This window comes from Neopsephotus bourkii, unplaced genomic scaffold (genome assembly GCF_033783945.1).
Source record: "Neopsephotus bourkii isolate Nb327-2 ecotype Australia unplaced genomic scaffold, CSIRO-AGI_Nbou_v1 NB_1768, whole genome shotgun sequence".
In the NCBI taxonomy this organism is placed as follows: Eukaryota; Metazoa; Chordata; class Aves; order Psittaciformes; family Psittacidae; genus Neopsephotus; species Neopsephotus bourkii.
In genome coordinates, this window is record NW_026902242.1 from 2,098,600 (window position 1) to 2,124,403 (window position 25,804).

The 25,804-nt window shown below is 46.2% G+C and overlaps 1 protein-coding gene and 1 long non-coding RNA gene across 9 annotated transcripts in view; both read left to right on the top strand.

Annotated features, from left to right (window-relative positions):
• Positions 1-25,804, top strand: part of LOC133225979 (collagen alpha-1(XI) chain) — a 462,534-nt gene that overhangs the window by 113,949 nt on the left and 322,781 nt on the right. The window lies entirely within an intron of this gene.
• On the top strand, positions 851-19,322 carry LOC133226000 (uncharacterized). The gene is made up of 3 exons (XR_009729346.1): positions 851-880; positions 15,331-15,449; positions 17,859-19,322. It is a non-coding gene; the product is annotated as an uncharacterized LOC133226000 (long non-coding RNA).

Here is a 25,804-nt window from a genome sequence, read left to right on the forward strand (position 1 = left end):
GAAGCTGCAAAACAAGCTGCTGACAACTGGAAATCAAATTGCATTTTTCAGTACCTTTAACTACTCTTTCAAACATATTACAATTGTCTTGAAATCCATAGGTACAAACAGTTAACAGTCATTACTCTGTCCATAGTTTCAGTGGTAATCAAGAGGCCTCCCATGAGCTGCTGCACACTGCTTGTATGTAGTGACTGTTTCTCCTGTGTGCCTCTTACTGGACTTCTACATCTCTAGATTCAGGCAGAAATCGATGTGTTGCCCTTCACCTCCTGATTGCACACGAGGGTTCCCTTGTGCTCTCTCCAGCATTTACGAGTTTATCAGCAGGAACTGAGTAACTTTGCTTTTACATTTTGGAAACTGCCTCCTGTCAAGCGCATAGCATCAGAAATGCTACAGGTCAATCCTGTAGGAAATACTGAGAGACAAAAAAACATCGGACAGCGAGAACCCGTCCATGGGCGGGAACCCCTCGATGGGCACGGTTGGGGAGAGCGGGGATGCTGGGAGAGGATACCCCCGCAAAACTTGGTATAGCGGGGAGGGGAGGGGGCGTGGTGCGGCTCCTGGTGTCGGTGGCTGCTGCCATCCTGTGTCCAGAGTGGGGTACTGCAGACCGGGCTCCTCGCATGAGCCGTGGCGCTCCCGGTGTCCCCGCTGCTGACCCGGAAGTGACCGGTGCCGCGTAGCGGCTGCTGACTCCCGGTGAGCAGCGGTGGCTGCTGCCGCCGCTCCACGTTTGTAGGCGGGGGAGGTGCTCATGGCCGCAGCCCGCTGCTCGCACACCGGCTCCGGCCCCTCCGCGCATGCGCAGCGCCCGGGAGCAGCATGGCGGCGGGCAGGGTCCGGGTGCGGGTCCCGGCAGCGGCGGCAGCAGGTGAGATCCGAGCCTGCCCGGGGTTCCGGGGTTATCGGAGTAGGCGAGCGAACCCACCCGCCCGCCCGTCCCTTGGGCTGGCGCAGGGGGGTGTCTCCAGCACGCTGGCCGCCCGGCGCGGGAAGCCTCACAGCGCCCGGCGCGTCAGGGTCGCGGTGTGCCGGGGCCGAGCCGGGTCAGGAGCCCCCAGTGCGCTTGATTCTGTCTTCATTTCCCTTGATGAATCTCAAGCACCTCCGAGGCTCCTGGCCCGGCATCCTGCGTCCTGCCACTATGCTTGTCTCTCTGCCTTTGCCCTGGTTTCAACCGCAGCAGAGTTAATTCTCTTCCTAGGATCTGGTGCAGCGCTAAGTTTCGCCTTTCCTCTGAGAATAACGCCGGTAACGCACCGATGTTTCAGTGGTTGCTCGGTCCCTCGTGCTCTGCCGGTGAGGAGGGGCACAAGAAGCCGGGAGGGAGCAGAGGAGACGGGACACCGGACCTGAGCTAGCCAGAGGCGGATTACATACGTGCCACAGCACGTCGTGCTCGGTACGGGAGGGAGTAAAGAAACTGGGGGGGAGCTTACCCGGAGGTCCTTAATTCACACTGTACCCCCATTGGTAGGGAAAGGGGCGAAGATGGAAATACCCGTTTAGAAAGTAGCCAAGGAATTCCCTGTTTCTCTGCTCTAAACTTGCAGTTAGTTTGGAAATGAGACTGTTCACTATAGCTTTAAGATGCTGAAAGATCTGGAGACTGAAATTCTCTCTCCATGAAATGAGTGAGGTCTGCAGCAGCAGCAGGGGCAGGGCTTATTGCCCTCCTTTTGTTCTGCAAATAGACCTTGCTGTGTTGTGCCCTGGGGGAGACCAGCTCCACACAGCCGTTCTGTTGAGACTGTCAGCGAGGATTTCAGTTGCTGCTCTCCTGTTTTCCCCCGGTTTGGACACCTGCCTTGCTCCAGTAACGTCATCAGGTTTCTTCGTAAATGCTTCGTGTTCTAGATGCAGAGACAGCGTTGTGAGGGAGCTGATCCAGATCTCGATATGTATTGCAAGGTGCTTGTAGCAGGAGACCCATCGAGTTACCCGACTGGGTGGCTTTAGGGCTTCGCTGTTTATGCTGAATGAATTCAAGCCTCAGTCTGTTGAGAACAGGCAGAATCTATTTGCTCTGCTGCTGATTTGCCCTGGCATCGGAGCTGAAGGCCTTAGATGTGGGAGCAGTTGGGCTAAGGTTTGCTCATGGAATTTTATGCCATCTAAAAATTATGCCATCTAAAAATTATGCCATGTAAAGATTAAACGGAGTTTCTCTCATTAAAGCTTTACAAATGCCCTTTGAATCCTAGTGTTTTTAATGTATGAGACAGCTGTGGATGGCCCAGTGCGCAGCCTATGCGTCCAGCACCCTACAGGACAGAATATGTCTGACCTAACTGGTCACTGTGTGCGGCTGAAAATGAGTGTAGTGTCACAGGAGGTTATTTGAGGGTGAACTGGAAATGTTCCAGGACTTGTTTCTGGGGAAGTCTCTTGTTTCTAGACTGGCCTGGTGCTCTGTGGACAGGCTCCTGGCTGTGTGTTGTCTGTGCAGGTGTCCAGCAGGCTCCTTCCTCTTCTTCCTTTATTTATGTCCTTTTAGGATTTGATTTCAGAACTCTCTGGCAGACACGTGGTAACCCAACTTACTGTTCAACTACAGCAGCATTTTGCAGCAGCTTAGTTTCATAGGTTGTACAAAGATAGTCAAGCAGTTCTGCAAGCCTGGTGTTAACAGTCCTCTCAAGGTCTGCTCCTGAGTTATGTGCTTAATGAGTTATGTGCTGAGTTATGTATTGCTTAATTTTGGGCATGGAAAGTAAGTGATTATATAAATTAGATGCAGTAGTTGGGAGAACTAGTGCCTAGGTTTAAACACAGTTAAGTGAGAAGGGCTTAAACGGCAGTGAAATTTAGTAAGAATCCAGCTGTGCTGATACTTAGCACCAGACGTAGCAACCTGAGCTATTTAATCACGGTGTGCTTAGTCTGCATTCACTTGTACTGATCTTGCTTGTCTGTAGATGTGATGTTATAGCTGGATAGTCTCGCAGTAATGCGTGTTTGGGTTTCACTTACCTGATGTGCTGAGGGCAAAACTCTTCACTTGTCAGGGTTTAAAACAACCCCAACCTTGTCTTTGCACTCTTCAGAAACACTCATTTGATCTTGATTGTTTTTTAACAGGCATGTGGCATTGTTATGACCATATTGAAGGAATACCTGGGTCTGACCTCACTGTTTCTGGTACTGGATTCCAGAGAGACTTCAGAGTGTACCTGCAGCTGAGGCAAACATGGTTAGCATTTAGTAAGTGCCCTTTAAACTTGACATCTGTTAATATTCAGGAGATTCAGTTGCTGTCTTGCTACAGTTTCTGCCTTGGTAAATCTCCTCTACACGTGTTGCTCATAGAAGTAAGCAGGATTCTCTTTGTACTTTTTCTGCAAGGCTGCTAGTGTATGTGAAAGGGGCCATAATGCAGTTGCAGTAGTGATGAGAGTGAAAAACGCATGTGTTACTAGCTGTCTACTTCCTGTGTGTTCAGCCTTCACAATGGGGAAGCAGAAGGCAATAACTAAGTCCTGATGAAGATAAGGAGGTGCATTTTTCTCTCTCAGTCTGTGTAAGCCCCCTCCTTGAGGGCCCCAGAACAGTAAAAATGCTGTGCATCTTTTGTAGACCTGTTTACATTCAGCTCCCTGAATTTTCTTGGATGTTGACCTGAGGCTGTGGAACAAACCATCACAAATGTCATCACTTGTGGTTTTCACAAGTGCTTCACTGCTTGCTTTTACAAGGGCAGCATATTTAAAACAATCCAACTGGAACAGGACAGCCTGCAGCATAAGCATAATCTCTTACTGTCTGGGTCTGGATTCTGAGACTCTTGTCAGATCTGTGGGACCTGAAGCCAATTCCCCTGTCCCTGTGCAAACCTCTAGACACCCCACGGCTGAGGGATACCGTCCCTTTCTCTTCCTCTGCCTCCACAGAACTTCTTCGTTTCAGCTGGAGGAGACAGGTCCTGCTGTGTGTAACCATCCACCACTGCTGGGCTGGTTTAGATGTTGTCTAACCCTCTGAGGCACCCAGAATTAACGAATGTGTCTCAGGGTCGGAGGAGGTGTGCTTCAGGCGTCTAAGACTCTGCCTTCTGGAGGTGGAGTCCAGAGAATTCTTTTACTTCCTATTGCAGCAGTAGGATTTGAACTGACACAAATAGAAATGAGACAGAGGCCGACTCTTTAAAGAAGGTCTGGGTTATGAATCAAACACTGCTCACAACTAAGAGAGGAAATGTTCCTGGACATGGTGCTCTCAGCTCTCTAACCGTAGAGCAAGTGTGTATGATTGCAGCAGCACAAGTGGAAGGTGAAAATAGATTGAGAAACTTCAGTCAGCTTCAGTTTAATCATCAACTCATTTCTGAACTGTTTTACTAATACTATAGCACATACAGTTACTAGACTAGTATTTGTAGGTGGAAAAGTGTTCATTTTCTGCCTCTGATAACTTTGTTTATTCATTTTTGTAGATTCCCCTCATTTCCTTCTGCTGATTGTGTTGGTTTTTCATACAAGAAAAATACTTTCAAATATATTGTGTTCATTTTAACGGGTGTGTGTGGAGAAAAAGAGGGTTACTCCTTGCCTAATTGAGCCCAGGTTTATTCCCTGATCTCAGCAGTGGCTACACCTCGTTGAAAGTCAGGAGTTCTCTCATAAATCATTGCTCTCTATAAAAAAGAAACCCAGCAACAGAAAGCAGTAAGAAAATGTGGTTGGGGGAGAAAAATAGAGAAAAGGATTTGAAAAATGATGTTATTTTCTTCAGATGCTTTTTTGCTATCTGTTATCTCTACACAAGAGTAAGCTTCCCTGAAGCAGTTCTTTCTGGGTTATTGTCTGGAAGTTGAGGTAAGGGAGGTTGTATCTTATTTTATGTTAAATATTTCAGGGCCTGGCTAAAGAGTGTTCTGAATTTCACTGCTAATTCTGATATTACAAAATATCCATTACCCTGGAGCTTTGTCTAGCAAAAGAAGGTAGGTCATTATATCTAATGTTGTATCATAGAATCATAGAGGAGCATTTGGCTAAAAAATGTCTAAATATTTTAAATTACATTATTCTGCCAAAATCATGACTGCTGTATAAAGAAAAATGTAGAGAGATTATGCAGCTGCAGTTGATGTAGGTGACAGACCTGGAGCTTACTACTCATTATTGACTGTTCCAGTTGGTTATTTTATCTAGCATGGAAAATAATCTAGTAAACCTATACAAGCAGGATACCTGCTTAACAGTAAAAGTAATGTTGTGTTTTTACTGTTAAAGGGAATCACTTATGACAAACACTGAGACTCTGCTCTGTCATACTGAAATCTAATGAGAGCTTGCCCCAGTGTGCTTATTTGTGCATTGCAAGAAAATTAACAGTGGTCAGAGCACTACTTTTAAGTATTACTTAAAGAGCATTCCTTGTAAGTGTTGTCCCTTCATCTGGTGTTTCTAGCATTTGAGCAGCATCTTCAGTGCACCCTCAGACCTAGGCCACATGACGGAGTGTTGAGAGGCACAAGAGCTCCTAGGCAAATGTGGGTGGAAGCCAGGTTTAGAGCTGGGGTGAGTGTTGTGCAGAGAAAGGTGCAGCAGCAGAGGCTGCATTGGTGCTAGCAGCATGTGAATCCACGCATTAACCCAGCTTGCTGCAGTGGTTTTGGCTGAGGAGAGCAGCCAGGATAAAATACTACTTTCACAGTCTTTATCTCCAGGAGCTCCAATGTTCCTGGTATCTCAGCCTATATAGCCCAAATGATGGACAATAACAGGAAAGTACAGTTTTTGTGAAGCTCTTCTCAAGGTTCAGCAGTTTGCCAGGCCTTCCCAAAACTACTTGATTATTTTTTTCTGTGTGCAGGATGTTTCTCATTACACACCAAAGCTTTTCCAGGAATCAAACACATTGGTTTCCCTCTCTTCTCCCAACAAAGGGGAAGTTTGTGGCTGGTTGCAATGATAGCACATGGAGGAGTGTTGCCCTCAAACAGGATGAAATGGCTGCATCCTTCCAGGAGGCTGTCTCCAAAAGGAGAATTGCCCTGTGAGCTGGAGAGCTGCCCCTGCAGTGAGTGCCCATCCCCAGAGAGGGATGGGGAGCTGAGGACTTGGCACCTTCCTGCCTATCACCCGGGATGGAAAAATGTTGTGATATGAAGTGGTTTGGGTTGGAAGGGACCTTAAAGCTCATCCAGTTCCAACGCCTGCCACAGGCAGGGACACCTTCCACTAGAGCAGGTTGCTCCAAGCCCCTGTGTCCAACCTGGCCTTGAACACTGCCAGGGATGGGGCAGCCACAGCTTCTCTGGGCACCCTGTGCCAGCGCCTCAGCACCCTCACAGGGAAGAATTTCTTCCTAATATCTAATCTCAGTCTCCCCTGTTCTGGCAGGTTAAAGCCATTCCCCTTGTCCTGTCCCTACAGGCCCTTGTCCAAAGCCCCTCTCCAGGTTTCCTGTAGAACCTTCAGGCACTGGAGCTGCTCTAAGGTATCCCCTGAAGGAGCCTTCTCTTCTCCAGGCTGAACCAGCCCAGCTCTCTCAGCCTGGCTCCAGAGCAGAGCTGCTCCAGCCCTTGCAGCATCACCATGACTGAGAATTGTTCTTATGAGCCCTCTGCAGCTAAATGGGAATTCCACTGAAAAAAAGGACATTTCTTGTTTAAATAAGTCCCTGCTTCTTATCCTGCCCCCATGGAAGTGACCAGAGTAAGAACATGAATACTCTAGCTATTTCAGTGGAGCTGAATGCATTTAAAAAAGCACCAGAACTGACACTCATGTTTAGTTCGCCTCACTCCTGTTTCTTTCCTCCCTCCCTTTCATTTAACCCCAGTTTGTGTTTCCTTCCTCCTCCATTCCCCTTGTTTGGATTTGAGTTGAGGTCTGGTTTCGGTCTAGTGGTTTGACACTTTCTGTGCAGCTGTGAAGTAGAGCAGAGTTGGGGCCTTTTGAGATTCCAGAGCAATCTCAACAGCAGGGGAAAATGCTTGAGCCTCTGTTTTGGGCCAGACTCGGATCCTGCAGCTAGGAGTTATGTGAGTACTGTTACAACCAGGTGATAATGGAAAAGGGATGCCTAAACCCAGCTCTTATCCCTTCCCCTTATAGTGGTGCTCAGGAGAAGGCAGCCAGCATCCTTGCAGCTCAGAATGCTTTTGGAGTTATGCATTGAAAGGACAGCTGTCCCCTTCTTCATTCCTGAGCTGTCTCCACATTGTTTCTCGTTAGTTGTCAGAGCAATCATTAGTACATCTCTTACTAGTTTTCGCTGCCACTGAATGATGTCCTTGGTGGTAGCATTTAGTGGTCTGCAGCAAGAACCAGAGTCAGGGGTCTGTGTCTCAGAAGTGTTACAGCTTCTGCCCCAGTTCCAGGCTCACCAATGCCATGGCAGAAAATGTGATCAGCAGCTATGTGTAATAAACAGGTGAGCTGTGTCTGGTCTAGTGAGTGAATTGATCACCCTGGCTCTAAGGTCAGTACTGCTGTTTGCCCTCCTGTTTTGGTGGAGTTAATGCAGGAGTATATTCCAGGTGCAGTTGTTCATGAACGGAAAAGACCTGGGAGGTCTGAGATGTCTTTGGTTTTTCGTGCAAGGGGAACATGGCTCCATGGGTGGGGGTTCCTGGGGCTCAAAAGCATCCTGAGCAAGCAAACCATAGGACAGTGCTGCAGCATCTTGTGCATCTGTAGCTCTTGGCTAACTTTGAAAACGATGCTGCTGCAGGAATCATGCCAGGAGACCTCTTCAGAGGTGAGGGAATGTGCTACAGCCAATACCTGCAGCAGCTCTGTGATTTGGACACAAGGAGGAAATTAAGAGCCCAGAAGATACAAGAATCAACCACAACAGACAATAGGGAGAACTAGCAAAGGCTGGGACAAGCCTTAGGTGTACAGAACATGTCTAATGTGGCCAGTATGGGAATGAACCTTTGAAAATACACCAGCTCCAGCCCTCTCTGTTTCTCACCACAGCCGGGGAGAGGCACTGCCTTGCAGAGCTCAAATAACCAGGTCAGCAAATAGCCGGGAGCAATTGCCTGCTCACTCACTGCACTTGGAGAGAGTGAATATTCCTCCTCACCAGCTGTGGTGTGATGTGCAGGCACCCTGAGCCCTTCTAAGCAGTGCTCCTGGTACCTGACCAGTGACGTGTCCTGAAATGTCCATTTGCTGGTGGCTGTGAGAGCAGTGACGCTGGTCAAGGAAGCACTCCTGCCTCTCTTCAATGCATTTCCCTAGGGTTGAGCTTCCTCTGCCACCAGTGGCGTGGTTCATACCCATCCCCTTTTGACTGAGGAGCCTGCAGTAGTGAGTTGAAATGCTCATCTGCTGTGCAGCCCTGCAGCAGCTCCTCTGGCAACGGTTTTGGGGTTTTTGTTTGAATTACTTCCCAGTGCCTGATAGCTCACTGGACAATGCTCACTGACCTTCCTTGGCCAACAGGCTGTGCACATTTCTTGGAACACTTGAACCACAGCAGGACGTAGGGCTTTCATGTGCATAACCCCAAATGTATCTACCTTTCCTAGCCTGCCAGGCATGCAGCATTAGTGCAGGTTTCTAGTTCACCAGAGAGTATTATCTGCTAAACATTTTACAGTGACAAGACTTCAGCTGTACCATAGCTGATGGGGGGCTTACAGACCAGAACATACACAGCCTATTCCACAGGTTCGCTTTCCTGTCAGCCCTGGGCACCACTCGCAGGGACAGAGAGATGTATTTAGCCCCTGGTTTCAAGAAGATATTGTAACAGAGTGGTGCCTGCAGGCAGACAGCACATTTCCAAGGGACCCCTGTCTACTGCTGCCTTTACCGCACCCTGGTGATCACAGAGCCCTGCAGGTGATGCATGCTGCCCAGCATGCAGTGTACTGATGAACCCAGCCATATAGGGGGACAAAGTCCTTGGATGCTGCGGTGAAGCATGGCAAAGTGGCATGGGAGGAAGAGGTAAGGCCGCAGGGGATGTGAATGGAAAACTCCTGTAATTGCTACTTAGTGCACACCCAGCAAGCACTTTGGGAATTTGCCTCTGCATTCTGTGCACACAACAGCATCCCCTGCTGCTCGGTGGCTGCTGCCAGAGCTTATCTGCTCTGTTGGTGGCATTAGTGTCGCTGCACAGCTGACATTGATGGGTGGCTATAACAGATCACTACTCAGCTGCTCTCCTTAGAGAAAGGATTCCCTTTGTGCAGCTGCCTCTCACAGCTTGATGACTGCTGCAAAGGTTTGAAGCTCCATGACAGACTGAAAAAAATAAAGATGTTATCAGTCCAGGAGCACATTTCTTTTGTCTTGTCTTCTCTAATACTCTCTTATAGTCTCTTCCCTTCCCGTATGTCTCTCTTCCCTTCCTGTCTCTTGTACTCTTTTCTGTTCTCCTATATTCTCTTAGTCTCTTCCATTTTCTTATAGTCTCTTCCCTTCCCTTCTGGTTCTGTTTTCTTAGATTCTTTTATATTCCCTTTGCATATATTCTCTTAGTCTTTCCTAATCTCTGTTGTCTTCTACTCCCTTCTCTTCTGTCCTTTTGCATTTTCTTATATTCCCTTCTCTTCACTCTCTTAGCCTATTGTCCTATATTCTCTTAGTGTCTTATAGTCTCTTCCCTTCCCTTATGTCCTCTAATATTCTTATATTCCGTTCTCTTTTCTTTTAAATTCTCTTACGTTCTCTTCCCTTATCTTAGATTCTCTTATAGTCTCCTTTCATATATTACTTTCTCTTATATTCTTTTCCCTTCTCTTATGCTCTTAGAGTCTCTTCCCTCTTTTATATTCTCTTCCCTTCTTTTATAGTCTTATATTTTCTTATTTTCCCCTATTGTTTTATACTATACAGTGTTTTCACTTATTCCTGTCTCTCTTCTATATTTGCTTACATATTCTTCTCTTAGATTCCCTTCTCGTCTATTTTGTTTGCTTTGTACACTTACAGTCTCTTCTATTTCCTTTCCTTAGATTCTCTAAATTTCTCTTCCCTTTTCCTGTATGCTATTCAATTTTTTTCTCTTAGAGAAAAAAAGAGAGATTCTCTTCTCTACTTTTCTAATCTTAGATTCTCTTCTATTAAGTGATATTCTCTCCCCCTATAATCTCTTCTTAGATGCTCTTCAGTTCTCTAATCTTATATTCTTAGATTCTATTAGATCTCTTACGTTCCCTGATATTCTTTTCCCTTAGATGCTCTTCTCTAGTAATCTCTTAGATTCTCTTCCCTTCTATTTTCTTCCCTATATTCAATTGTATTCTTACATTCTCTTCCATTAGATTGTCTCAGAACCTCTGCTGTTGTATTCCCTCTCATTCTGAAGGAAGGAAGGAGGGAGGGAAAGGAGGAAGGAGGGAAAGGAGGGAGGGAAGGAAAAAAGGAAGGAGGGAGGGAGGAAAACAGGGAGGGAAGAAGGCGGGGGAAAAAGGAGGGAAGGAAGGAGGGAAAGAAGGAGCCATTTATGGCCATTTCTGTCCCATTTTTGCCCATTTTTTACCAGTTTAAGCCATTTTTTGGCTATTTTTAACCTGTTTTAAACCTTTTCCCATTTTTAAGCCATTTTTGGCCATTTCTAAACCATTTCTGGCCACTTCTAACCCATTCTTTGCCATTTTTTGCCGCTTCTAACCAATTTTTGACCATTTCTAACCCATTTTAAGCCATTCTTGGTAATTTCTAACCCATTTTGGCTTTTTTTTAACACATTTTTCCCATTTCTAGCCCATTTTATTTTTTTTCTTGTATTTCTAAACTGGTTTTGGCCACTTGCACCCCACTTTTGAAATATTCTAACCCATTTTAACCTTTTTTTTTTTTTTGCTATTTCTAACACATTTATGCCCACTTTGAAACTGTTTTATGCTTTTACTTGCTATTTCTAAACTCTTTTTGCCATTTCTAACCCTTTTTTTGGCCACTTCTAACTCGTTTAAAGCCTTTTTTTTTTTTTTCTTTCCAATTTCCACCTCATTGTGGCCCATTTTTAACTCTGTTTAAGCCACTTTTTCTAATCCATTTTTACCCATTTGTCACCAGTTTTAAGCCATTTTTGGCCACTTCTAACCCAATTTATGCCACTTCGCCATTTGTAACCCTTTAATGTCCAATTGTAACTTGTTTTTAAGCCATTTTGGCCATTTCTAAACCATTTTTTTTTTTCATTTCTAACCAATTCTGCCCATTTCTTACCTTTTTAAATCTATTTTTGGCTATTTCTAACCCATTTAAAGCTTTTTCTTTTGTGGCTATTTCCGAACAATTTATGGCCATTTCTGTCCCATGTTTGCCCACTTCTAACCCATTTTAAGCCATTTTTGCTGATTTCTATCCCATTTTTACCCACTTCTTACCTGTTTTAATCCATTTTGGGCCATTTCTATCCCATTTTTGACCATTTGTAATGTGTTTTAAACCATTTTTTTCCTTCTCTAAACCATTTTTGCCCATTTCTTATTTTAGGTATGGGATGCTTAAAAAAAAGTTACTAAAACAGACTAAAAAGCAAGGACAGCTGAAGAAAAAACATGATTGAAAAAGCAAATAGATAAAAATGCATAAAGAGAATAAAAGCAAAAGCAAAGAATGTGATTATAAATGCCTACAAAGCAAATACAAAATGATAAAAGTGAACAGGGCAGGGCACGTCTCACTGTTGCTGTCATGCGTCCAAAACTCTGTACTGCAGGTGGTGGAGATGGAATGGGGGCAAAGGAGTGGCTCAGGGCAACGCTAGCTGCTACCATCATAGAATCATAGAATAGTTAGGGTTGGAAAGAACCTTAAGATCATCAAGTTCCAACCCCCCTGCCATGGGCAGAGACACCTCGCTCTAAACCATGTCACCCAAGGCCTCGTCCAACCTGGTGAACATCTGCCAGGCGAACATCTGCCACCTGGCGAACACTGCCAGGGATGGAGCATTCACAACCTCCTTGGGCAACCCATTCCAGTGCCTCACCACCCTAACAGGAAAGAATTTCCTCCTTATATCCAATCTAAACTTCCCCTGTTTAAGTTTGAACCCATTACCCTTTGTCCTACCATTACAGTCCCTAATGAAGAGTCCCTCCTGAGCATCCCTATAGGCCCCCTTCAGATGCTGGAAAGCTGCTATGAGGTCTCCACGCAGCCTTCTCCAGGCTGAACAGCCCCAACTTTCTCAGCCTGTCTTCATATGGGAGGTGCTCCAGTCCCCTGATCATCCTCGTGGCCTCCTCTGGACTTGTTCCAACAGATCCATGTCCTTTTTATGTTGAGGGCACCAGAACTGTACACAATACTCCAAGTGAGGTCTCACAAGAGCAGAATAAAGGGGCAGGATCACCTCCTTCGACCTGCTTGTGACGCTCCTTTTGATGCAGCCCAGGATATGGTTGGCTTTCTGGGCTGCAAGCGCACACTGAAGCCGGCTCATGTTCATTTTCTCATCACCAGCACCCCCAAGTCCCTCTCCACAGGGCTGCTCTGAATCTCTTCTCTGCCCAACCTGTAGCTGTGCCTGGGATTGCTCTGACCCAGGTGCAGGACCTTGCACTTGGCATGGTTAAACTTCATGAGGTTGGCACCAGCCCACCTCACAAGCGTGTCAAGGTCCCTCTGGATGGCATTCCTTCCCTCCAGCGTATCAACCGAACCACACAGCTTGGTGTCATCGGCAAACTTGCTGAGGGCGCACTCAATCCCACTCTCCATGTCAGCAACGAAGATGTTAAACAGGACCAGTCCCAACACCGATCCCTGAAGGACACCACTTGTTACTGGTCTCCAGCTGGACATTGAGCCACTGACCACAACTCTTTGTGTGCGGCCATCCAGCCAGTTCTTTGTCCACCGAGCGGTCCATCCATCAAATCGATGTCTCTCCAGTTTAGAGACAAGGATGTTGTGTGGGACAGTGTCGAACGCTTTACACAAGTCCAGGTAGATGACATCAACTGCTCTACCGCTGTCCAACAGTTCTGTGGCCTCATCATAAAAGGCCACCAACTGGTCATCCTGTGGCCGAAACTCGGTACTGCAGGTGGAGGAGACGCAGTGCGGCACCTTCAGGCACCCCGGGGCCGCCATTGGCCGAGAGGCCTGTCAATCACTCGTAGCTGGCCCTCCCGCCGCTCTGATTGGCTCAACGCCGCACGTGCAGCCGTCTTTCTACACCGCGTGCAGTATCGACTATCGGCCACATGATGGCAGCACCGATCGTCTCCTGGTCCGTACCTCTGCACACGTGGAGTGCCGCGTTTTGGACACAGAGTAGCGCCGGAAGGCGACCCCCAGCCGCTTTTCCCCCATCACCACCCACTTCAATGCCCAATTTTCGACAGAGAATGGAGCAGCGGGCGGTGCCCAGGGCCACAGCGCGGCTCCCCCCACCCATCAGTACCGAGATTGCGACACATGATGGCAGCAGCGAGCGGCGCCTGGAGCCGCTCTGCCCCCTCATCCCCACCACCTTCAGTACCGACGTTTGGACAGATGGTGGCAGCACACGCTCACTTTGTCGGTGCCGCAGAGGCAACGGGCTGCGAAATAGTTGGTCCCCCCCCACTGTCCATTCTCCAGGGAGTGCTCCTTGGGGTGGTTTTTCTGGTTTTGCAAGCCACAAAGGGTTTCTCTCGCAGACATCACCTACATACACAGAGCTCCTGCCCTCGCTTGGCCACCTAAACCTCCATCTGCGCACAGTCTTTCTGGTGCCCACTCTCTGGTATCTTGGAGTGGGGATGTACTCCTAGAGAAAGCACACTGGGGTTTGCTCTATGGAAGAGCCCTTTTCTCTCTGGGACCCCTTCTGGGCTACAGACATCAGCCCAGAAGTAAAGCACTGCTCATCCTACCTCTTCTATCCCAGGTGGTGTTTGCCCCACCCCTGCCCCAGGGCATTGAGGGAGGGGTTGTGGGTGCTGGCTGGGGTACAAAGGCACAGTGCTGGAGGGAGGAGCTCATTCAGCTCCTGGGCTTCAGCAGGGTGAGTTCTTTGGGGTTGGTTTTGTCTTTAGTAGCTTTGGAGTCTTGTGGTGTTTTGTGCTGTTGTGTTTTGATGTTTGCTGCAATGGAATCAGCTGAGTGAAGAGTTTCAGGATGAGTCAAGATTTCCTAGTGTGTTCATTATCAAGGGTTTCTGTAAGCTTTTCTTTTCCAAGGGGTTGTACTTATACGAGGTGTTGAGGTTTCCTAAGGTTGCTTATTGGTCTATTTTGCTTCTTTTGTTACTGATCTCTGAATGTTTCCTTTTCTGGAAGCAGAGTTTTGAGGTTGCTTTTTATTACTTGTGTTATGCATTAGATTATTAGCTGAAATATTTCCTGCTGGGAGACCCAAAGTAGAGCAGTGACAAGGAGGTGGAAGCAGGAGTCATGTTTTAAATGTCAGTAGCTTGGTGAAGGGAGAAGCATGCCTGGTGGTTGTTGCCCATTGTCTCCAGCTGGGGATCTCATGAGCAGTTCCACCAACACAGCAGTCAAGCCATGCTTTACTGTCTTTGGGAGTCTTTTACTGCCCTTGTGTTGAGTGCTCTTGAGTATCCTCAATCACAGCACATGCAACACAAGAGTACATCTCTTGCTTCTGCAGCTGAGGCGCTGCTACAGAAAGCTGGCGGTGGGCATCACCTACACATGGAGGCACCCGGAACAGTGCCACCAATATGATGAGCAAGCCTGTGTAGGTGATGGTTAACGGCAGCTTTCTGTCCTGGTTCCTCAGCTGTGGGAGCAGGGGCTAGACACTCATGCTCTGTGCACTGTGTTCTGGGAAGCTCAAGAGCAGGTGCCAGAGAGGCGGTGTGCAGATGGGGTTTTAGGCAGCAAAGTGAGGCCTTTAGATTAGAGGCAGATTCAGATTGTGTCCTTGTAAAGCCTACAAGTTCTCCACCTCTCCCCTTAGAGCTTCTCTGAACAGATTTCAGCTGTCTGTGCCTCTGTTTCCCTACCTGTAAACCAGGAAGAACAGCAATTTTCCCCTGCTTCTCTGTGGTTTCCAGTTTGCTGTTTTCATTTAATTCCTCCCTATGTTTCTTTGGAAGGCAGCTAGCACCAGTAAGCACCAAATAGTCCTTCTTGGCCTCAGGTTTGAGTCAGCTACACAGGCATTGGCTGTTCTGTGCTGCAGCAAAGAGTGTGCTGGCGACACCATTCCTGCATGGATGGTAAGCAAAGGGTTCAAAGGAAAATGGGGGGAAACAGAAAAGTCAAAAGCCATTTTTCAGGGTTCCAGCGCATTCTCCAAAGTGGTTGCATCTTTTTGGCATTCCCTGATGTTTCAAAGAGCTTTGATGCTGCTGGATTGTATTATTAGCAAATAGGCTTGGAGCATTCTAGTACTGCTTTTGCTGGGCTAATGTCAATTCTTGTTCATTTTTTCTCAGCCTTGTTGCTGCTGTTGTCTGCATGAGGTCATTCAGAGCCAGACTAGGGGAAATCCAGTGAAGACTGCTGGGATGCCTTCCATCTTGTACCTGCATACCAGGAACTGGATCATATGATGGTAAGCAATATCTATATGCTTTTGTACATCATACACAACCTGTAAAATTGCTTTAGTTCCAAGTTGGCCATCTTGTATTACCCAGAAGCAACTGAGAAATTTGGGGCTAGCTTTGTATATAGATACAGATGAGGAATCTGAAGCATGTCTTTCTGTAGAAAATACCTATGTTTAGATCAGACTCAAATTTACCTGGAAAAAGGAATTTGTTAATGTTCACTGGGACTTGAATGCTTGTGATGGAAAGAAAACGAGAAACAAGTAGTCACGTAGTTGCATGAGCTGAAGCAAGTGAGATAGGTGCTTAGTGACTTTGAATTCTTAGTCTGTTATTAAGGAAGCGTCATTGCTCCCTTTGATCAAAAGACAGGTTTCTGCTGGCCTGGGAAAAGCATTTCTAAATATTGGCTGGCAAGGTGGTGATTTGAAGCATGGCCCCTATCTACCTTCCCTTCCCTAGCAGTTAATCTGTTTGTTATGGTCAAGCTTTGTACTGGGATTTGCGAGTGATGTCCAGAAATCCCCGGTCTGCCTTGCAATGGTTTATCTCTAAACTGGACATGCAGAGGAGAGGCCACTGCAGGTTCTAAGGGTTGCCTTGGTAAGATGCGTTTTGTCCTGATCAGTTGGAGGCTGAGTTGAGAGAAGGCAAATGGATGGAGCGATTACCTGCAGGGGGAGACACATGTGCTCACATGGCAACTGAGGCAATTGAAGGAAAGGGTGTAAGTTGAGTTTCCGCAGTGGGTGAGAACCCTTCTTGTAGTGGAAAGCATTAACATGGGAAGGGAGAAAGGAGGTGGAAGAACTAACTGGCAAGAGTTTTGGCAAGAGTCTCTTATTAGAGGTTTTTAAAATCTCAGCGCTTGATTTCCTCTCCATAGTCTTTCAGTGTGGGAAGTGTAGAAGAGCATTAAAAAGCTTCCACTGACTGACCATTTAGGGAGCTCTGGACCCCCAAATTTGGTCTTGTGTGCTCTGTTGAACGCAGAAGCTTTACACAGATGGAGGTTTAGGTGTATAAGTAAGTGAGGATATCTGTATTAGTGCCACCATTCTGGAGGGCACCCTATGTAGAACCTGACCAGTTATTTGTGTTTATCCTAACACATTAGGTTTAGGCACAGTGTCTGGGCATTCACACTTACGGAACTCATTTATGGGGTGTCTGAGAGCGCTGCCCTGCAAGGTTATACACAGATGGAGATTTACATGGGTAAGCAAGGGTGGATTGCTGCGTTGGTGGCACTGTTGCGGAGAGCACCACGTGTAGCTGATGCCCAGCACCAGCTTTATGTCCTAACGCATTAGGCTTAGGGGCAGGATGTGGATATTGTCACCTAGGGAGCTGTTTTCTGGGTCAGCGGAGAGTGCTGTCCAGTGAGGCTTTACAGAGATGGACTTTTAGGTGTATAAGTGAGGATACCCATATTGTTGGGAGTATTCCGAAGGCTACCATTTAGAGGAAATGCACAGCTCCTTTTTCTGTCCTTAGGAGGAGATTCAGGATGTTTGTGTTTAGGGAGCTGGGTTATGATTCACCAGAGAGTGCTTTTCAGTGAGGCTTTACACAGATAGAGTTTTAGGTGTGTAAGTAAGTGAGGATATCCATATCGGGGGCACCATTCTGGAGGGTGCCCTGTGTCGAACCTGACCAGCTACATGTGTTTGTCCATACACATTATGTTTCAGTACAGAGTCTGGAGCTTCTCACTTATGGTTCTGGTTTATGGAGCATCTGTGAGTGCTAGCTTGCAAGGGCATACACAGATAGAGTTTTACATGGCGAAGCAAGGGTGGATTGCCATGTCGGTGGCACTGTTGTGGACAGCACCACATGTAGCTGATGCCCAGCACCAGCTTTATGTCTAAGACATTAGGCTTATGAGCAGGATTTGGACATTTTCATTTAGGGAGCTGGCTTGTGGATCAACGGAGAGTGCTGGGGAGTGGTTGGACTTGCTGATGTTAAAGGTCTTTTCCAACCTGGTTGGTGCTATGGTTCTGTGATTATGCAGTAGTTATTACAGTCTTCTTATCTCAGCCTGTGGGTATTACACTTCTATAATTCTCCTCCCCATTAGAGTGGCAGAGTTTCAGTGGTTCAGTGAGGACGTGGCTTGAGAGCCAAGGTGATCAAGGGCCTTGTGTGGAGGAAGAGTTGGTTAACGCATTGTGCTGGGTCTGTGTTTTGTTTCTCTCAGAGACAATGGCAGTGCCTGGCAGGGTTGATGTGAACCACGTAGGTCATGTGGGGACATGGGTTAGGGAATGGCGAGTGTGTCAGGGCTTGTCTTGGAGGGTTGTGGGGAGTCAGGACTGGGAATGTGTGGGACTGGCCTGGTGGGAAGGGCAGGGAGCACAGCATGTTGCACTCTAAGCATCATCATGTGTCTTTGAACCCTGCAGGTTACCCATGGGCTGAAGGGTGTGCAGATTGAGAGCAAGGGCCGCCTGTCTCAGAGGAGGACTATGGCAGCTACACCAGTGTGTGGCCACAAACAAACTGGGCAACACCAATACCAGCATCATCCTCTACGGTAGGTGTCCTGGTTTCTTTTTGCAGCAAGGTGTCATAAAGAGGAGGAAGAAGGAGAAGAGAAGGAGGAAGAAGAAGAAGAGGAGGAGGAGGAGGAAGAAGAGGAGGAGTGGCCAGTGATGGAAGGGTGTGGGTTTTATTTAGCAGTGCCAACCCAACAAGGTGCCAGATGGCACAAGCTCTGAGCTGTGAGGATACATCAGAGGATGACAAGGAGACCTGCATTGGTCCATGCAGGAGGGCACTGCTTGGCACTTCTTGGTGGCAGTCACCTTGGGTGTTTAGGGATGAGTAGCAAATGGTGAAGAGACAGACAGGACATCATTGGAATGCAGGCCCAAGGAGTGGCCCCATGCAGGTAAGGATACACTCTGGGGACACAGTGTAGGGTATTTGCAGGTTGTCCTATCGGGAAGGATACAGGCAGTAGTTAAAGGGCGCAGGCAGTGGCAGGTTGGGAAGCATAGGTGTCAAGTGACATAGTTGTCAAGTTGGGTATTGCAGGTGTCAGGCTGAGTGGTTTAGATGGCAATTGAGGAAGAGTAGGTGGCAGTTTGGCTAGTGTAGGTGTTAGCTTGTGTAATAAAGATGTTAGGTTTGGTAGTGTCAGTGTCACTAGGTATTATAGGTGTCAGGTTGGATACTGCTGGTGGCACTTTGCGAGCTATTGGTATTAGGTCAGGTCTACAGGTGGCACTTTGGGAACAGTAGGTGTTAGGATGCGTAGTGTAGGTGGCACTTGAGGTAGCATAGGCATTAGATTGGTTCTCATAGGTGGCACTTTCAGTACTAGGTGTTAAGTGTTAGGTTGGATATCATAGATAGTATATTGAGTATAGTAGGTGTCAGGCTGAGTGGAGTAGGTGGCACTTGAGGTGGCGTTAGATTGGAAATCATAGGTGTTAGGCTGGATGCTGTTGGTGGCACTTTGGGTAGTATAGATGTTAGGTTGGATGCTGTAGGTGACACTTTGGGTACTATGGGTGTTAGGCTGGGTAGAGTAGGTGTCAGGGTGGGTAGTGTACGTGGCACTTCAAATATTGTAGGAGACAGGCCTGGTAGCATAGGTGGCACATTAGGTAGTGTTGGTGGCACTTGAGTTGGCCTTAGGTTGGATATCATAGGTGTTAGGTTGGGTAGTCTCAGTGTTATCTTGGGAACTGCAGGTGTTAAGTTAGGTATCATAAGTGGTACTTAAGGAACCGTAGGTGTTAGGCTGGGTATCAGAGGTGGCACTTTGGGAACCATAGGTGGTAGGCTGGGTATCATAAGTTGTACTTAGGGAACAATACGTGTTAGGTTGGGTATCATAGGTGGCAGTTAGGGAACATAGGTGTTAGTTTGGGTGGCCTGCAGCAGAGTGAGTAGAGCACGAATGTTTGGCCTCTGCTCCCACAGCCGAAGAGGCAGGACAGAAAGATGGTGCTGGGCCTCTTCTGCAGACAGTGAGCTTTGCAACAGTGCCACCTGCATTGCTGTCGCTCCTCACTTTCCCACCTCAAAGTCCGTTTGAGTCCAGCCTCTCTGGCTCTTGCTCTCAGCTGTCCTGCAGCAGGGTGAGTAGAGCATGAATGTTTGGCCTCTGTTCCCACAACTAAAGAGGCGGGGTAGAAAGCTGGTGCTGGGCCTCTTCTGCAGATAGTGAACTTTGCAAGGGTGCCACCCGCATTGCTGTCAGTTGTTTCTCTCCCACCTTGTCCTGGGTTCAGCAGTAGCAGTCATTTTTCTTCTTTTTAGTAGCTGGTGCAGTGCTGTGGTTTTGACTTTCAGCCTGGGAACACTGCTGATAACACCCATGTTTTTATTTACTGCTTAGTAATTTTTAGTCTGACCATGGACTTTCTGAGTCTTTTCCTCTGCCAGGGAGGAGGGGAAGCCGGAAGGAAGCAGAGACAGGACACCTGACCCAAACCAGCCTAAGAGGTATTCCATACAACAGCACGTCATGCCCAAGATGTTAACTGAGTCTGCTATTTTGATGGTTGCCACCAAATCATTCAGGACTGCCTTTGCACCTGCATCACGACTGCCATAAAACACACAATTTGGGGCAGTGTCTATAATTTACCAATTGTGGACATGCAGTATCAGTTTGCTCTTTCTCACACCCTTTCCCCTGACTGGAAGGGTTGAGGATGGCCCCTACCTGAGTCCCCACACCCTTGGGTAGGGAGTATTCTGGAGGGTAGGTTTTGTCCAGTTAAGCCCACCAGTACTTTTGGATCACTGACTGATTCTGTGCTTGAGCATTTTGGGCATCTCCCCACTGCTCCAGTCCTGCCAGCCCATCTATGCTAAGCACTTACAATCAACGGAGGGAAGCAGGGTAATGAGGATGTATTTAATAAACTTAAAATGCCCAGTAATACTAATGCCATAAATGATAGAATCACAGAATATGTCCCTACTGAACACAAGTCCATGTGTCCTGTCTTTCATACTGCTACCTCCTGTGCTCTTCAAGATGCCTTCCTGAGCTTACGTGGTTTACCTTTAATGCTTATTTCTAGTCAAGGTGGTTTGAATCCTACTAACCCTTAAAGCTGTCACAATGTAATTAGAGAAACCCAAGCTGGATCACACTATTTTTAAAAAAGTCCTCTGTTAGAAACATGCATGCCAGGAGATAAATTGCTCTTTTGTTAGATTTATTCTCAATTACCTTTATGCAGATGTTGGTTTGGGGCTGCAGATGTGGAGCTATTGGTGACTCACATCCAGTACAAGTGGGTGTATTCACTGGCAGCAGATGTCTGCATTCAAGATATGGCACCATCTAAAGAAGAAGTCACATCATATCATGTCATTAAGGTTATAATGAGGTTTTCAGTATTTTCCTGGTTAGAGTCTGCAGCAGCAAAGACACTAGAAACATAGCAGCTGATAGCCACAGCTGCTGGTACTGGTCCTTACAGATCAAAGGCTATTGAGAAAATATGAAGACAACTAGAAAGAGTGACTTCACTGACAACTAAAACTAGGCCAGAATGGATCTAGGTTAGTTTTCAGTAAAATTAAAAAGCCAGAGAGAAGACAGTTACAGGCATCACTGTAAAAACTTGGTGCTCTTACATATATGCCCACATCTGCCACCATTCGAGGTTTGAGGCATGATGGATCTTCTACAGCTATGACATAAGCATTAGTTACTAACTAACTGCACTAGTTAGCACTGGAACAAGATGCATATGCAGGTCCTGATGATGCAGTGGTTGTTGCAGGTTGAAGAGAAGCCTGAATTTGGTCATGTTTCCTGACAGTGGCAAAGAAAACACCATTTACTTTTCCAGTCTTACCCTTACCAACATATATGGCACTTGAAGGAACCTATGGTTCATTTTGCCCATCATTTAAGAATTGCATCCAGTGCTAAAGGTATTGACAAAATCACAGAATCACAGACTGGTTAGGGTTGGTTCCTTAATGAAATGTGCCCTCGTAAAAAATAATCATGAAACGCAAACAAAAGTCTCAAGGCTCAAAGTTTCACATGAACATGTAAGCAAGGTTATATAAAGATATATATTATATAAATATACATAATTAAAATTGTTACCTATTATAATAATAGAAATGCTTATGTAATATATCTATATTACCATTATAAATCATACACTTATTTATTATATTAATAAATGCTTTTCAGCCCAGTTGGGCCCATGACACCTGAGACCATGTGTGTGCATATGTGTGTGTGTGCATGTGCGTGCTGCAGGGAGTGCTGGGTGTGGGAGCCGTGGCATCTGCAGTATGGCTTCCCTACATGTAAAATGTGCACTTGCTGGGTATGTGACAGGGCTCACATCCAGCCCCACAGTCTCACGATATCGCTTGTCCCAGTGAAGAGCGGCCATAGTGGCACATCAGCTGGTTTTCAAGAGACCCGGTAACAGGAGGCAAAGGCATCAACAAGGGTCCACTGACCCATTCCAATTGCAAAGTCCACCAGCCAGAGAAAGACAAAGACATAGGCTAACTGCAAGATAAAGATGTACTTACAGTACAGGCTTTCTCCTTCATAAAAAGCAAAAGTACGCTGAGCACCTGGACACAATTCAGTAGTCACCTTGGTTGTGTTAGAAGTCTGTACAGGAAGAAAAATCAACACCACAGTGATAAGCAGTGAATTCTGTGTTCACGGGCTCTGAAATTTAGTAGCTCAATACAAATCACATCATTCTGCTTGATGTTTCGTTAGGTCATTCAACACTGCACTCCAGTACTATGCAACCTGTTTACATATATAAGGTCTCATAGTAGTGTCTTATGCAGGTGTTTAAGTTTAAACTATAAGGTCGGCAAATAGGGCTGTTTACCACATGCCTGAAATCTAGAGATACAGAATTTGAATGTCAGAAATATACTTTTAAGATACACAAACACTTCAGTTTCATTAAAGAAAAGCTGCTCACATAAAAGGCAATAGTAAGGAAATAACATTTGAAAACCAGAGGCTTGTGTATATCACTACAACTGAACTGAAATCAACTGAACTGTGCCATTCTGTACAAGCTGTGGAAGTGTCACAGCTTCCCTTACCTATCTCACGATATTAAAACAGGAGCAGTCTTTACATCAAATTACTCTTCCCTAATTCTGTTGTTCAGTTAATGTATTTGCTCAGTTTGGGCATTAAATAAACCCAGTCAGTTCCTAATCCCTTTCTTTTTTAGTGTTTGGGTATCAGCATGGTGGGGAATTGTCTGGAATGTACCTAACCACAGCAGTACACTGATATTTAAACACCTGAAAATAACCCTGATATAACATTGGATAAATATTTCTAGTTTTCAAAGAACAATTCAACCCCACACTCAAGTCAAAAGACAAGTATTTTTGGAGCTTCATAAAGGTCATCACTGTGCAAAAGCAGCCAAGCCTCTGCTTTGAAATCTGGCTGGTCTTTGGGCAAGTTTGAGGCAGAGCTTTCAAATTCTTCCACTGCCTTTTGAGAACCACGAAGATAGAAATTCTCATGAATTCAGGAACACTTTTCCAAATAAACCTGCATTTCTGCATCTTCCTTTCTCACTCAGTAAATGAGACTGGTTGGTACTCACCTGCTCACAGGACACTGCAGCAAAAAAACCTGCTTTACAGCTCTAAATTGCTTTGAACAAAGGAGTCTTAGCTGAACACGAAGCACCATTTTCAGATTCAACACAAGGAATCTCTACTTAAGATATGCACATTTTCCCACATTGCATTTAATAGCGATTAAGAAATACAATCAGCATAGCTCTCACAGCAGGGAAGTATTTGTAACACCTACCTCTGGGTCACAAGTCAGGTTTGCATACTTGCGCGGTGTTTGATTAGCCATTACTTTATACACAGGTTCTCCTGATGTAGCCAGAAAACTGAATGAGGTATTTTAAGGAGGAATCACAGAGCTGTGGGCTTTGAGCAATGCAGGAGTCTGCAGTGGGTAACCACGGGCTCTAAAACACTTGTGCTGGTAACAGAAAAACTGCTCTTGCTATGCAGAGATGTGTATGAGAGGTCACAGACAAGACTGACTACTTTCATTACTTACAGAACTAAGGCAGACTTCATCCCAGAGCTGTATGCCATAGCCAGAATGGGCAAGGAGGATAACCGTGAAGACTAACTCAGTCTCTGCTGCACATCCACCTCTGACAAGGCACATTATGCAGTAGTAGTTCTTTCAGAGTTTGAATTTTGGCGGGAGTAGACACAGAGCATAAGGATACATCAACACTGCAATACACAGTATTGTGCAATACACATTGTACACACGTACAGCAATAACTGACCCTCTTTGCATGAGAAAGAGCAATTTGTTTGCAAAAAGCAATGGTCCCCTTTCTGACACCTTACCAAAGCCTTGCCTTTCCAGGAACAGACACTGGCTGCTGTCAGGCAATTTAGAGCACTCAGAGTACTCTATGTTCTCTCACTCTTTTCCTGCATTATTCTGTACAAAACACATGCGGAGCCCACCCAAGCTAACTAAGTGACCGTTAACCTCATGGTCTATAGATCACACAGCCAAGCAAGGGCATATTCACTCTTTGCTAGGGTTCCTTTTTCACTCCCTGAAGCCAACCTTACGCAGTATAAAAGACCTTGTATGATCCTCTGCCTTGGCATGGATTTTAGTCCAGTTCTTTCTAATTAAATTGAATTCACTGTCCCGTTGGTACATCACACGCAAATGCCCAGTGAGGAAGAGTGCACCAATGCAGTGAGTGCCAAGTGACCAAATAGCACTTTTCACGCTGGTTTGGCTAAGGTGAAACAGCAGAGAATTATCTGGTCTTGTAGACTGTTCCTCCAGAGAGGTACATGGACAGAAGGATACCCAGGCATCACAGCCCTGTAGGAAATACAAACCGCAATGAGTATGAAGGTGATGATTGGGTAGAACAACGTAGACATTATATAGCCAGCAGCACTGTGAAAGAAACAAAACATGTCAGTAACCTCCAGCAATTTAAGAAACAAGGTTTTTATCAGCCCTCTTCTAGCATCATCCCTTTTACTCTGAACTACTCATTGATAGCAGTAGCATAATCTAGAGCTGGGATCTCAGAATACTGCAGGTTCTTTCTTCAGATATCTTTACATCTTCACTTTGTCATTTCTATCACTCCGCTTTTATCAACAGCACTACAATCATCATTATCAATTTGCCATGTTCCAGCCTGTCTTCTACTTCCTCCTTCTCCATTACTGCTTCACAGATCCAGCTCCTTCCAGGCCACAAACCCATTTCAGTCACATCTTCTTGCTGCAGTTGTCACCCTTTATTTCCTTGTCCCACCCTGCTCAGTTCATATGCTCTTCCCTCGGCTCCTACACACCTGAAATTACCTCTTGCTACCTTGCATTTGAGGACTCTGTTCCCAGCCCCTTGCCTGCCTTAGGTACCATTTTGGGGCATGACATTCAGTTCGTCTTTGTAATGCCAGGATGCGCTAATACCTTCCTGTGACTATGTGACTTTCCTTGCATGTGCCTAAATGAACAGTGCTTGCCTTTGGCTGTTGGCAGGCTGAAAGACGAATGACCTTTCACTGTTGGCAGGAACTTGAGCATGTCGGCTCCTACTCCTCCAGGGACTCCTCTCTCCAAGCGAGTGGGTGGATATAGCCCCGCTGGGTTAACTGGCCACAGCAACCTCAGAGGTGAGAGCCTCCAGCTGGAGCTGGGTTATCTCATGTGATGGGATTTCAGAGAGCAGGGTTTTGTCCACTGAAGCTTACAGGTTGGTTGTCTTCACATTCTGGCCACCTGCCTCTTCTGTTACTCTAAATTGTCTTCCCAGTGACCCTGCAAGCTTATCACGAGCCTTTTTGCCTCTTAGTATTTCCTACAGGATTGACTTGTAGCATTTCTGATGCTATGTATTTGACAGGAGGCAGTTTCCAAAATGTAAAAGCAGACAAATTTACCCAATTCCTGCTGATAAACTAGTAAATGCTGGGGAGAGCACAAGGAAATTGTCATATGCAATCAGGAGCCAAAGAGCAACACATCGATTTCTGCCTGAGTCTAGAGATGTAGAAGTCCAGTAAGAGGCACGCAGGAGAAACAGTCACTACTTACGAGCAGTGTGCAGCAGCTCATGGGAGGCCTCTTGATTACCACTGAAACTATGGACAGAGTAACGACTGTTAACTGTTTGTACCTATGGATTTCAAGACAATTGTAATATGTTTGAAAGAGTAGTTAAAAGGCACTGAAAAATGCAATTTGATTTCCAGTCACTAGCAGCTTGTTTTGTGTCTTCCCAAATACAGTGCATGGGCTGTTAGGTTTACAGTAACTGCACACGGAGCTTCACTTCATG